Source organism: Bactrocera dorsalis, chromosome 5, assembly GCF_023373825.1.
Source record: "Bactrocera dorsalis isolate Fly_Bdor chromosome 5, ASM2337382v1, whole genome shotgun sequence".
NCBI classification, from domain to species: domain Eukaryota; kingdom Metazoa; phylum Arthropoda; class Insecta; order Diptera; family Tephritidae; genus Bactrocera; species Bactrocera dorsalis.
Window position 1 is genome coordinate 50,132,620 of NC_064307.1, and position 14,084 is coordinate 50,146,703.

At 39.0% G+C, this 14,084-nt stretch overlaps 1 protein-coding gene across 1 annotated transcript in view; it reads left to right on the plus strand.

Annotated features, from left to right (window-relative positions):
- Positions 1 to 2,601: 2,601 nt before the first annotated feature.
- Positions 2,602 to 14,084, plus strand: part of LOC105223993 (transcription factor Sox-14) — a 28,495-nt gene continuing 17,012 nt past the window's right edge. The window contains exon 1 of the mRNA XM_049457569.1: positions 2,602 to 2,704. The gene's annotated coding sequence lies outside the window, so the exon portion shown is untranslated. The remainder of the gene's footprint in view (positions 2,705 to 14,084) is intronic.

The window sequence follows — 14,084 nt, forward strand, 5'->3', positions numbered from 1 at the left end:
CCCTTTCGTGGTGTTAGCTTTGAAATCGACGGAGAGGTGATGCATGTCGTTTATTTTTTCACGAGTATTTTCCAAGATTTGAAACATAATGAGTATCTGGTAAGTTCTTGATTTGCTAGGGCTAAAGCCACACTGATAAGGTCCAATCACTTTGTTGACGGTGGACTTTAATCCTTGCACATTCTCTTGCAATCTTAGACCTCTCTTAAATTCCGACCATATTTTATAAAGAAGCTGTTGCATGCTTCTTATCAGTTCTTCGCCGCCGTGTTTGAATAGCTCGGCCGACAATCCATTGAAATTTCATTGGTAATTGCTATTCGAACTTCTTCATGAATCGGGTTCGCCTTCTACTGATGTTATATTTTCACTGCCATTCAGCAGGTTCTTATCTTGGGATATCACCTGGATCGATGGCTCACATGGCGAAAACATATAACGAGTAAAAAACTTGCATGAATTTAAGAGCAGCAAATTTAAATTGGCTTTTAAAGAAAAATTTTATACTTAGCCTAGACAACAAAGTCCTGTTATACAATACAATCATAAAACCGATTTTGATGTCTGACATTCAACTGTGGGGTACGACCTGTGCAACCAACATTAATATAATTCAAAGGTTCCAATCTAAAATGCTTAGAACAATCGCGGGTGCTCCGTGGTACATGCGCTATGAAAATATCCATAAAGACCTTGTTATTCTTATGAAGATAGCAGAATTAAATATATTACTAAACTCCGAGATCACCCAAACCCTTTGGCTAATGCTTTGGTACATTCCTGCAATCAAACTCGTTTAAAAAGAAGTGATATACCAGCCCACTAGATCACCTTTGGGGGTTCTACAGGAGTATGCTTTGGTTAGTTTTTTTTGTTTAAGTAGGGGGCATCAAAAGCCGGAGTGCGGAACTTTTATCCGCTAAACCTAACCTACTCCCTACTCCCAACTCTAGACTCTCCCACGGAACCACCTGATTAAGTATTACTTCGTGGGAGTGATAAGACATTTAGGTCTCTTCTATGGCACGGACTGTCGGACGCCTACACTGGTCTATATGTCTCAGTTTTGTCATGATTGAGGCTGCCGCTTCGCTGACAGCTCTCCAGTTCTCAGTGGACTGACACATGAGTGTCGTCAAATTTTTCACAGTAAAACTACCACCGAGTGTAGTTTTAAGTTTTTCCCTTGTACTTATAAAGCGCGCGCAATAAAAGAAAACATGCTCAGAGTCTTCACAGCACTCTGAGCACGACGGACAATTCGCACTAAAGTCGTGCTGGAATCTGCATAGATAGCTTCTAAAGCATCCATGTCCACTTAATATTTGGGTTAGGTGGAAATCCAGGTCCCCATGTCGTCTGTCGATCCAGGAATAGATATCCGGTATGAGTCTGTAGGTCCACCGTCCTTTGAGTGAGGTTTGCCATCGCTGCTGCCATATTGTTAAGCTTTTCACTCTCTCTCTTCTTTTGGCTCCTTTAGTTGGCTCTGATAATTTGTACACTCGCTCGTATTCGTCACCCGGGATGTCAATGGGCATCATACTGGCTATCACTTCAGCAGCATCGCTTGAAATTGTTCGGAAAGCACTGATAACTCTTTGTTTTCTATCCCGCACTCTTTTTTCAGTGCCCCGCAAATCTCTTCCGGAGATGTAATATCATCTAAGTCCTTGCATATAATCGTGGCATTGTGGGTTTTAGGCTGTATCACAGCCATTCCACCGACCTCCTTTTAACGTTTTCCTTATAAACACTTGAGCCCAATTCTTCTAACCCGGACCCTCACCTTTTATTTTCCGGAGAATATCCGCGTATGATGCACCATCCTTTTTCGTGAGTATGATGGCGTCTGGCCTCGATCTAATTTTCTTTTCGACTCGTCTTCGCTTCTTGACAACGTCCACCCATGTTTCGGATGTAGTGGGTATAACCGTTGTATTGGTTTGAATCAACTTCAATGTCTCGCTGTAGGTGGGCTGCTCCGCTTTATTTACATTTTCCGCCTTTTTAGTGGGAGGTAAAAAGCCTATTGTCTCCCGTAGCCTCTTCGCGGTATTTACACCCTTACCCATTGGGGAAACCTGGGACGCTTTCCCTACCATAATCCTTTTGGGAAGGTTTCCCCCTTTATCAGCCTTGGCATGTAGCGCTACTATGCTGCTAACTAAGTCGCGCATTGCCTGGTTTGTTTGCCTTTGGCCAGCCATCATATTCTCCACTTCTTTTATTTTACTACCCAACTGGTTAAAATTTTGGGTAGTTTCGTTAGTTGGCGTTTCCTCGGAGAGTTTGCCACCTCTATTTGTATTATTGGCATCTTCGCATTTTTTGGTTGATCCAGCAGCGGTGGATAATTCACTTTTTCCATTAGGAGGCGTTCTCTTGATTTTAGAGTTCCTCCTAAATGGATTTTCGGGTGTGCATCCGCTACTGTTCTCAGAAGCCATACCTCAATGAGAAAAATAGTTGGGAGCTCCTAACGAAAGGTGTGTTCAGTCACTGTCGCTACCACCTTGCTTATATTTTCGGTAGTTGGCAATGCCAAAACCAAAAGGAATACGAAAAGGAGGAAACAAAAAGGAGAACAGCTGATTAAGCAAAACAAAACGGCAATGCAAAAATTAAGCGCGCGCTTTGTTTGGGTTGCTGCTACAGGGGAAAAAGGAAGTGTTTTGGATAAAAAACACAAAAATATATTCGGGTAAGTGCAAATGAATTTTAATTAAAAATACAACCCACTTCACTTGAAAATTCAACTTCTTCTGCTTCGGTTAGTCGCGGCCAGACAAGCTCTACGAACTCACGCATTTCGATATCTCTCTTTTTTTCTGAAATGCGTCTCGCTTCCCTCTTCAACTCTCGGTATCTATCCCATTCTGTACGTGTTGGGGTCGATTGTAACGTGCGAGGTAGGCAGTCTGCTTTTTCTCCACTCCTCATCGTACCAACTGTTATTTTGCATTTTCTGAAAACCAATGGTTTCGTTTGCAGCTGTACGCCTTCCCACTTTAGCTTGCCTTCAAATGGATGTTCTTTGGCTACCCAAAGGATATTTTGTCTAGGATCGGAAGCCGTGAGCTTCTTGGGCCATACGAAAAATAATCGTTTCTGGCCATCCCCAAGTGAGTGGCGATCAGAGAACTTTTCCAATTCCGTGACTCTTTACATGACTCCATCCTCCTATATGTGAGTTATAATAATAAAATTGAGTGATCATAATATCCTCCTAATGGTGCATCCCTGTAACTAAAATAGATAAAATCGGGTGAAAACTTGCCCTTGAACCCCCATATAACTAATATCAGGATTGTCAAACATCAGGTTTACTTTCATCCTTATAGAGTTATTGTTGTGGGATACCTTAATGAAACTCAAAGGGCATCTATTTCTCTTAATAATATGAAGTAATGCCAAGATTTGCAAACTTTTATATTATGTTACAAGTAATAATGTGCATTGACCATTAACTAATAAACCGCTGACGATTATTTGAGTTGCGCTAGACCTTGGTCTTAACCTCATATCCCTAATATTTAGAATCAATTAAGATCTTCTATTTGACGTTTTGCACATCAACTCAATATTTTAGGTTGTCAAATATGTCCCTTCCGAATTTTTGTATTTTGAATTTCGTGGCTATGTATAAAGCGCTACAGAGCCCGTATCTGGGAATACTATACATATGAAAGGTCTTGACATAAACTACAAAACGACGCTATGCGTGATTAGTTTGGATATTGTGTTCAGCAGTTATAGAAGTGTAAACATGGAGTTCAATAACGCCGAAATTTGCGTTATTTTAATGTTTTCCTTCGTTAAAGCAAATCAGCTAGAGAAACGTTCCGTAAAATTAATAGTGCTTTTGAGGAAGGTATTTTATCACTTCGAACTACGGAGGAAGGGTTTCGATGATTCAGAGGGGGTGTAAACGACACCATGGATAAGCCAGCCGGCGGAAGACCTGTGACGACGAATAGCGACCAAATCATGCAAAACATTGAGTTAGACCGGCATGTGCATATCGTGATATCGCCCAGAAGATGGGAGCTAGTCACCAAACCATTTTTAACCATCTGCAGCAGGCTGGATACACAAAAAACTTGATGTATGACGGCCGCATATCAAGAGAAAACGGTCGTGGTCGAAGACCGGTGAATCGTCCCAAACAGTGGCCTAGCCGGATAGGAGGATCGCATCCACCATATAGCCCGGACATAGCGCCAAGTGATTACCACCTGTTCCTGTACATGGCGAATGCTCTTGTTGAACTCAAAAGAGGCTTGTGAAAAGTGGCTGTCCGAGTTCTTCGCAAATAAGGAGGGGGGCTTCTACGAGGGGGATATTAAAGAGCACAAACGCGGAAGGGAGATACTTGACAACCCTATATTAGATTTTGACACTTCAGTTAATTTTATGTTTGATATATCTCATTTGATGTCTTCTTAATAGACTAACAAATTTTGCTCGAAATTTATTCACATTTTTAAGTTATTGTATTCAGTATTGTAATACTGATTACAATCTTTTTAATCAATTACGTAAATTTTTTTGGAATATGTGTGTGCTTTATTTATTGACTCGAATAATTTCTAATTTGATAAATTTTGTTGTTAAGGGAAAATAGGCTTGGAAGGTGCGCAGAATTTAGCACTTGCCTTTGGCGATAAATTATCTCGGTGCCCTGAACTCCCAAATACTATCTTATATGTGGATGTTCTCGATTACGCTCTGACTTTTTTAGTTGCAAAATTATAAAATGTTCTCTTACGGGCGAACGTAGCCTTTCCTTACTTGTTAAATACATGCTCGTATACGTATAACACGGTATAAAGTCAACTGAATGTTCGAAAATCTTTCTATTAGGTATATGGGGGCTAAAAATATTATTAACCCATTTTTGACATACAGGTATGCTATTAACTATTAAAAGATTTTTTTCCGAACTTCTGTAATATATCTGACAGGTTGACCGATAAAACTTTGTTTATATTTTTAAAATTCCACATTTATTCTTCAAAATCTATATCCTTCCTCTCAAAGTAATCCCCTTTGGCGCCAATACACTTGTGACTTGTTTCAAGCATAGCTGCAGGACACATGCGTGACATCCTGATAGTCGGAAAACATTGTTTTACAGACGTTAACGCGACGCTGTTTTTCGAAAAAAAATTAGTGATTTTGGAACCAATCTTGCTTTTACTTTTCTTAGCACCAAATGATTTTTACTGATCCTTTTGATATTTCAACGATGCCAGTGAGATGTCTGACTGTATATCGGTAAAAGCAGTACTACGCGAAAGTACTTCAGTCACCCCGTGTATTGGCTCGACCAGGGTATAGCTTAAAAAATGTTAAAAATGATTTTTAGATTCGTTTATCTTAAAAATCACCGAATGCACTTTATATATGTACTTCAGAGAGACAAGCGTATACTAAACACTAACGATTATTTTAATGTGATATATGGTACAGATGTCACTGACAGTCATACCAAAATATTTCGACGAATTGAGTTTTCGTCCAAAATTTAAATTACAAAGTCTTGCTATTTGAGAAAACAAAAAAAATCATAATCGAATGAAACCCATTGAAAACGAAAGTAACAACTTTCGAAGAAGGTAATTTACGGGCGATCTGAGGTGGGGAAAAGTTGTCTTTCCTAATCTGAAACTCAAATATTCAAAACTGCGTTTTACTTCATCTACTTTATACAGAGAACGTCTATCATAGAGAAGGTTCACGGCGCGAAGAACGTAAAAATATTTTTGGCTAACTCGGTCGCGATGGTCCAGTTTCACCACTGCCAACTCGGTCGCGATGGTCCAGTTTCACCACATACAAATTATGAGCGTGTTTCACCATATTTAACAGCGATTGAGTGGTTTTTAGAGTCTATGAGCAATAACAAAAATGAATAAAAGAGAACCAATGCAGGGCACTATACATACATGTGATTATATGATTTGAATTCGCGAAAGCGAACATAAACACATATGGTTATGATACATGTGCATATATGTAAGTTTTGAATGATAAAATTTACGATTAATGTACATTTGTCACAATTGTAATATATTTCATTTTTTAATAATATTATGATAGTTTGTTATATACATACATACATATGTATGTTATGAAGTATACATATAAGTATGATTTGATATATTATAGAGTGTTTATGTTCGCTTTCGCGAATTCAAATCATATAATCACTTATCAATAATAACATGTGCGCGCTGCTCATATGTACATACATAAATATGTGCGTATGACATTGGCACACATACAACATATGTACATACTTACATATATGCGTTCACATGTAGATATGTCACCCGCAAAAACTACAAACATTGCTTTACAAAAACAACAATCGTTTGAAATAGCATCAGCAGCGTCACAAGTCAATATGGCAGCCAAATATGTAGTCGCACGCATCTTTCGCATCTCCGTTGTCAAGATCAACCAATGGCCGAAACTGGCGTCTTGTCAAAGAGTCAAGTGCTGAACACATTGAGTGCGACAGACTGTTCTGTCAAATATTAAAATACACACGTTCTTATGGACACAGTTATGTAGTTGTGCAGCTGCCTCAATAACTGTGTCCCTAAGAACGTGTGTATTCTAATATTTGGCAGAACAGTCTGTCGCACTCAATGTGTTCAGCACTTGTGTGATGATAGAAAATCCAAGCTGTGCCGAAAAAAATAAACGAATGGCCGCCTATTGACCGCTTCCCTTGCCGCTGTAACAGCTTCGCCTACAAACTAGCGTAAATATGTATGCATATGTATGAGCTTGCATACATATCGACGCAGATTTTTGCGAGTCACGGAAAAATATTTTAGACAAATATTATAAATCGACAACTCCTATGTTGCCACTTTTCTCACTTCTTTCTGTGAAGAATCATCAGAAAGTTGTTCAATTTATGATTTTTAGCTTTTGCCATCGTCGCGAAAAGACGCTTGTTGGCAAAGGCATGCTCGGGGAGATGTTACGGCGTCTGTTTTTAAGAATGAAGCGAGGTCGTTTGTGGAATATGCGCCTGCGTTTATGAATGAAATCGTTTTTGTTGTAAAATTTACTACATTTGGGCTTCGCCAATTCGGCTGCCATATTGACTTGTGATGCTTCTGCTATTTAGACAATTGTTTTTGTAGAACAATGCTTCAATTTTTTGTGGTGACATATTCACATGTGTACGCATATGTATGTTCGTATGCTTGTGCATTATTTGTTCGGAAGTGTATACAAATATATGTACATATAAGTATATATTAATATATGAACATGCAGATCAATGCGCGCACATGTAATGTATTGATAAGTGATAATATACATGTGAATATAAGTTTTGAATAATAAAATGTACGATTAATGTACATTTATCACTATTGTAATATATTAAATTTTTTTAATGTATTATGATAGTCTGTTATATACATACATACATATGTACATATGTAATGAAGTATACACATATGTAAGTATGAATATATCAATTACAAATATAATTAAAAAAATAGGCTTTATTGTCACATAAACTACGAATATTGCTTTGAAATAGTGATTAAATTCAAATTTATTCAATTGCACATGTATTCATTAATTTATGAACAAAAAGAATTCATACGAATACACATGTTTGCATATATCCATATAAGAATATAAGCAAAAGAGCGAACATACGTCTGTTAGAGAAATATACATATAGTTTTGTGCATAATTTTAGTAGAAAAAAATATAACTATTTGTATATATTATACAAAAACTTTTCCAATCAAAAAGCAGAATAACCTCATTATGTTTCATTTTGGCGCAATTTCCCCCGTAAAACATACATATGTACATATTTGTATATGTTAGCTTTAGAAAAAGTCATACATATGTATGTAGCATCCAGGAACTTCTCCGCCTACCAGAAATCACCTGCATATAAATTCACTTGTATGTGTATTGCCCTGCATTGGTTCTCTTTTATTTACATTAACATGTTATTGCTCATAGACTCTAAAAACCACTCAATATGGTGAAACACGCTCATAATTTGTATGTGGTGAAACTGGATCATCGCGACCGAGTTGGCAGTGGTGAAACTGGACCATCGCGACCGAGTTAGCCAAAAATATTTTTACGTTCTTCGCGCCGTGAACCTTCTCTATGATAGACGTTCTCTGTTTACAGTTTACAGATAAACGGCTGAACAGACGGACATTCGGATTTCAACTCGTCTTATCTTTAGTATATATGTACTTATATAACTGTATATTTATATCGATTTTTTTTTTACTTCGTCTACGTGATTTGAGTGATAAAATCAATAGTAATGAGAACAAATCTATTATTCTCTGTGCAACATATTGCAAGAGTATACCAACCTAAAGATTTTTTCATTATTGGATGGAGAAGAACAAAACGCTCCTAAGGTGTGATACAGAGAAAATTATATTTTTTACAGCCCTACGTACGCTGTAAAATGGGTGAATTCGGATTATAAATCCACCCATTTCCTATTCATCATTAACTGTTTTGTTAAAAACTACTATAAGTGTGACAAATCTATAACTAAATCGGCCAGAGACATTAAATTTTACATCCGCGATTGTATGAAAAGGATTTAAAGAAGCCGGAGTCAAATTTGGACGATGGTCGTGGCACCGCCCACATTTATGCAAAAACTCATATCTCCGGACCTACTCTTTGGAGGTTGCGAGAGAATAAAATATTCGGTTGTTCCCGCAATTAGCCCTGCCTTAGTATCTGGATTAGTTGTAGGTGATACGAACAACCGTTAAGTCAACAAAACTATGTAGCAACATTTCTCAAGAATATAAAAATCAAGTTATAATTTTGACCGGATATTTCATACTAGTATTTCCTTCAAATTAAAAGCATCCGTATGTGAATGTATCTGTGAAAACTTAATCATTTGTTGTTTAAGTGTTATTGTTTTATTATTTAAAGACTAGTGCAGAAGCAGTTGAAAATGATAAAAAAAGAAGGAAATTCATAGGGGATTGAGACCCATTCTGTGATTAAATTGAAAGGTGCATTTTTAATTTATACTTCGCGTGTTTTTCGAATCGGTAAATGTTTTTTCTGTAAGTTGGTAGTACTGTTAGTGACATCTGTGCCAAATTTCACGTCAAAATATGCATTAGTATTTGAGATACGCGTCGTTTTTAAGGCTCTAAAAGTGAATTCTTCGATTTTTATTATGTCTGAATTTATTGAATAAAGGAGTCCATCTCACACCGCATTGGTTATTCGTGTTCAATTCGCGACATTTTCAACTAATATCGTACCGTAACCACCGCATTCGCCTGATTTACCTTCGTGTAACTTCTGGCTATTCAGCAACATCCCACTACCACTCCGAGGACACCGTTTTGACTCAATTGAGGATAGAAAAGCAGAAATATAATGACCCAATATTGTCGAAATTGGCCAGTCGGGTTTCGAGATATGGGATTTCACCAAAATGCGCGGTGCCACGCCCATCGTCCAATTTTCACACCGGCTCTCATACTACCTCGGTGGTAAAATTTGGCGTATTTAGTTATTGATTTATCGCTCTTTTAGTAGTTTTTAACAGTACCGTTATATGGGGAGTGAACGGAGTTTTCAATATTGGTATAAGTTCTTATAATATTTGAGCTGCGCGAATTTGGTTGTTGGAGCTTAATTGGTTTAGGAGATATGTATGTATATACATTAAACTTATTAGAGAACGGGGTCATGCTCACTTTTTCAAATTTTTTTTCCAAATGTGCCCCTGGCTACTGCGATCCTTTATGCCAAATATGAGTTTCATATCTTAATGTAGTGCTTAGTTATGGCACTTTATATGTTTTCGGTTAATAGCGATTTGTGGGCGTAGCAGTGGTCCGATTACGACCATCTACGAAATCGAACTTTGTTTGTACCAAGGAACCTGCATATCAAGTTTCATCAAGATATCTCAATGTTTACTCAAGTTACACGGAAGGAATAGCAGTTTCGGAGAAGCTTTCTTCCCCGACTCTGAAAACAACGTTTAGAGAAGAATGTGTTTAAATTTTTGAGACACTTTATCTTAGTTTAATATATAGTTTAACATTTCTCCGAAACTATTTGCCCGATCAAATTCAAATTTCGGAGAATATTATCAAAAAAAAAATATTATCAATTCAATATTCACAAAAAATTGATTTTCTGAAATTCACAAGTGCATACAGCTCCGTAAAAGCTCCTTCTAAAGTCTATTGTTAGCAACTCTGCTTTGCAACATTGCAGAATCCCCAGCAACCGTCGGCCAAAGTACCTATTAATAAGTACATACATATATACTGAATACGTCAGCTTTACGTGCGACTTAAATTTTACCTATAGGACCAGCCTGTGTATGTCTACATGAACATCCTCAGCATAAAAGCGTTTATTCATTTCTATTGTTTGAACACATTGTTTTTCCTCAGACTTGTGCACAATTGCCTATTGTCGTTTTAATCAACTGTGTCAACTGACTTTTGTTTTTCTCGACCATATTCATTCGTTATTGTTTATCTAACTGACCAGACTACAACACTAATCAACCCATCAACCAACAAATCCAACGGTTGTTGAAAATATTAATCGAAATGTATGTATAATGTACTATGTGTATGTATATACCTCAAATTTATTAGCTATTTCATGGTATACATACTCCCATAACACGTGCCACTTTAGTGTAATAGTTTTGTTCACTCTCGGTTTTAAAAATAGGCCTTAAAATCATATTCGAAACTTCCGTTTATATAATAAGTGAAAGAACAGATGACATTGATCTGAGAGATTGGTGAAAACTTGGTACGTTATGGTGCTCACATAATAATTCAAATATGCTCTTTATCACTAGGGAGAGTATTTGTTGGCAAGCCAACACCTAACTTAAAAAAAAATCATGGGATCTATCTTCTTCTTCTTCTTTACTGGCGTAGAAACCGCTTACGCTGTTATAGCCGAGTTAACCACAGCGCGCCCATCGTTTCTCCTTTTCGCAAGGTGGCGCCAGTTGGAGATTCCAAGCGAAGCCGCGTCCTTCTCCACCTGGTACTTCTAACGGAGTGGAGGTCTTCCTCTTCCTCTACTTCCTCCGGCGGGTACTGCGGGGAATACTTTCAGAGGTATAATGTTTTCGTCCATTCGGACGACAGGACGTAGCCGACGTAGTCGCTGTCTCCTATCAATATCGTCGCATATCTCATACAGCTCATCGTTCCATCACATGCGATATTCGCCGTGGCCAACGCGCAAAGGGCCATAAATCTTTAACAGAACTCTCTACTTAGTCCGAAGTACACCAGTTGGCAAGAGATATCATGCGTTGAATTTCGAGGCTGACGTTGTTTTTGGTGTTAATGTTGGTTTCTAAATAGACAAAATTATCTACAACTTCGAAGTTATGACTATCAGCAGTGACGTGGGTCACAGTCGCGATTGCGACAACTGTTTGTTTGATGACAGGAGATATTTCGTCTTGCCCTCGTTCACCACCAGACCCATTTGCTTCGCTTCCTTGTCCATTCTGAAGAAAGCAGAACTAACGGCGCGGTTGTTAAGGCCAATGATGTCAATATCATCAGTATACGCTAGCTCATCAGCTGTACACTCTTATAGAAGATTGTACATTCTCGGTTTAGTTCTGCAGCTTGAATTATTTTCTCCAGCAGCAAATTGAAGAAGTCGCACGAAAGAGAGTCGCCTTGTCTGAAACCTCGTTTGGTATCGAACGGCTCGGAGAGGTCCCTCCCGATCCTGACGGAGCTTTTGGTGTTGCTAAACGTCGGTTTACACATCCGTTAGTTTTGCGGGGATACCAAATTCAGACATCGCAGTATAAAGGCAGCTCCGTTTTGTGCTGTTAAGGGCAGCTTTGAAATCGACGAAATGTTGACGGTGGGCTTCAATCTTTCTCGATAGAGACTGATATGCGATGCTTAAGAGATTTATCCCACGGTAGTTGCCGAAGATTGTGGGGTCTCCCTTTTTGTGGATTTGGTAGAGCACACTTAAAATCCAATCGTTGGGAATGTTTTGGACCTACCATATTTTACTGATGCATGCTCCTTCTCAGTTCTTCACTGTCGTGTTTGAATAGCTCGGCCGGCAATCCTTCGGTCCCGCCGCTTTCTTGTTCTTCAGACGGGTAATTGCTATTCGAACTTCTTCATGGTCGGGCAATGGAACCTCTATTCCATCGTCGTCGATTGGTTAATCGGGGTTGCCTTCTCCTGGTGTTATACATTCACTGCCATTCAGTAGGCTGGTGAAGTGTTCCATCAATAATTTTAGTATGCTCTGGGCATCGTTTAACTTGGGTTCTATAAGAGCATGCTCCGGACTTGAAATATTTTGTTAGTTGCCGCATCTTTTTGTCGAATTTTCGAGCAATAATTTAGGTTGCAGGAGTTTGAAATGCCGTCCCACAGTTTCTTTATACCGAGTTGTTGACGAGTGCATTCAGAGAGCAAGAGTGCCAGCCGGGAAGAAAATTGTTCGGCTGTCTGTTGTGGTTGCAGCTTCACGTCGTCGAACCTTTCTTGTGTTGTTGACGCGCGTGTTTTGTTGCGCAGAGGCGGGTGCGAATTTTGGCTGCAACAAGATAGTGGTCCGAGGCGATGTTAGGACCTGGGAGCATACGCACCTCTAGAACACTGGAGACGTGTATTGCGTCTATCACAACATGATCGATTTGACAGCCAAGTAGTTTGGTGAATTTTTCTATGCTGAAATCTTGTACTACAGATAATCATATTTATATTTCGGGCCCCGGCAAAGTCGATCAGCCTCAACCCATTTGGGGATGTTTCCTCATGGAGACTAAATTTACCGACTGTTAGTTGCCACCCTGGCGTTAAAGTCGCAAAGCACGTTTTTGACATCGTCGCGGGGTCAGTTCTCATAGATGCGCTCCAAGCGCTCATAGAAGGCATCCTTGGCCACATCGTCTCTTCAGCCGCTTTGATGCGGATTGTGGCTAGACGTTCATCCACCGGAGTGGATGTGAGTACTCGGCGATGGAGTCTCTCTCCCACCACGAACCGCTTGCCAAACCTGCGCTCCTTTATATTGCCACTGTAGTAAATGCCACAAAGAACTTACTCGCCTCAGTACTTGTCTCGTCCATCGCATTTCTTGGACGGCGGTGATATCAACCTTTACTCTAACGAGGATATCAACCAGCTGGGCAGCGGCACCTTACCAATTAAGGGACCGGGCATTACAGCTACATGCCCTCAAATCGCAGTCCTTATTTCGTTTGTCATGGTCGTCATCAAAAGGGGGGTCTCTCATCCGAGGCTGGTTGTTATTTTTCATTGAGGATGTTTTTTACGTGACGGGTCCCTAACCCAGTCCCCTATGTAGGGGATGTTTCGCCTTCTCACTTTAGCTCGCCTGCAATCGGATGTTCTTCGGCTAACCTGAGGATACTTGGTCACAGACCGGTAGTCGGGAGCTGCTTGAGCCATACGTAAAGGAATCGTTTCTGGCCACTCTCAAGTGAATGGCGATCAGAGAACTTTCATCATTTGCGTAAACTTCTACACATACTCCAGATCCATCACAATTTGTATTAAATTTGGACTGCAATGTACATTCTTACTTAGTTTTCTACATTCTCGCTGCTTTTGAGGGTTTGTAAAAATATCTAGTAAAAGCTTATTATTTCAATGTTCCTTATACATAAGAACTGAAAATTTAATCGATTGTGGTCAGTTTTTGTTTAGAATTAACTTATAGGACATACACCATATGCATTAAGAGGAGTGATAGCGGATATGTTGGTAAACGATGACGAGCAGAACGCGAGTTGGATTTTTATTGTCATATTGCTTTCTAACACTTAATAACTTACACTTAGTAAAGGTCATCTAGCCACAATCTTAGTAGTTTTTATTGGATAGAGTCCAACCGGCTTTCATGCGATAGAACTACGAATCTTTTCGGATGCAAGTATGGAAAAAATTAGGTGGAATCATTCAAAAACCATTATCCAACATTTGCAAGACTGGACGTGAAATATAGTATATCGGGAGTCTTACTTTCGGCAACCC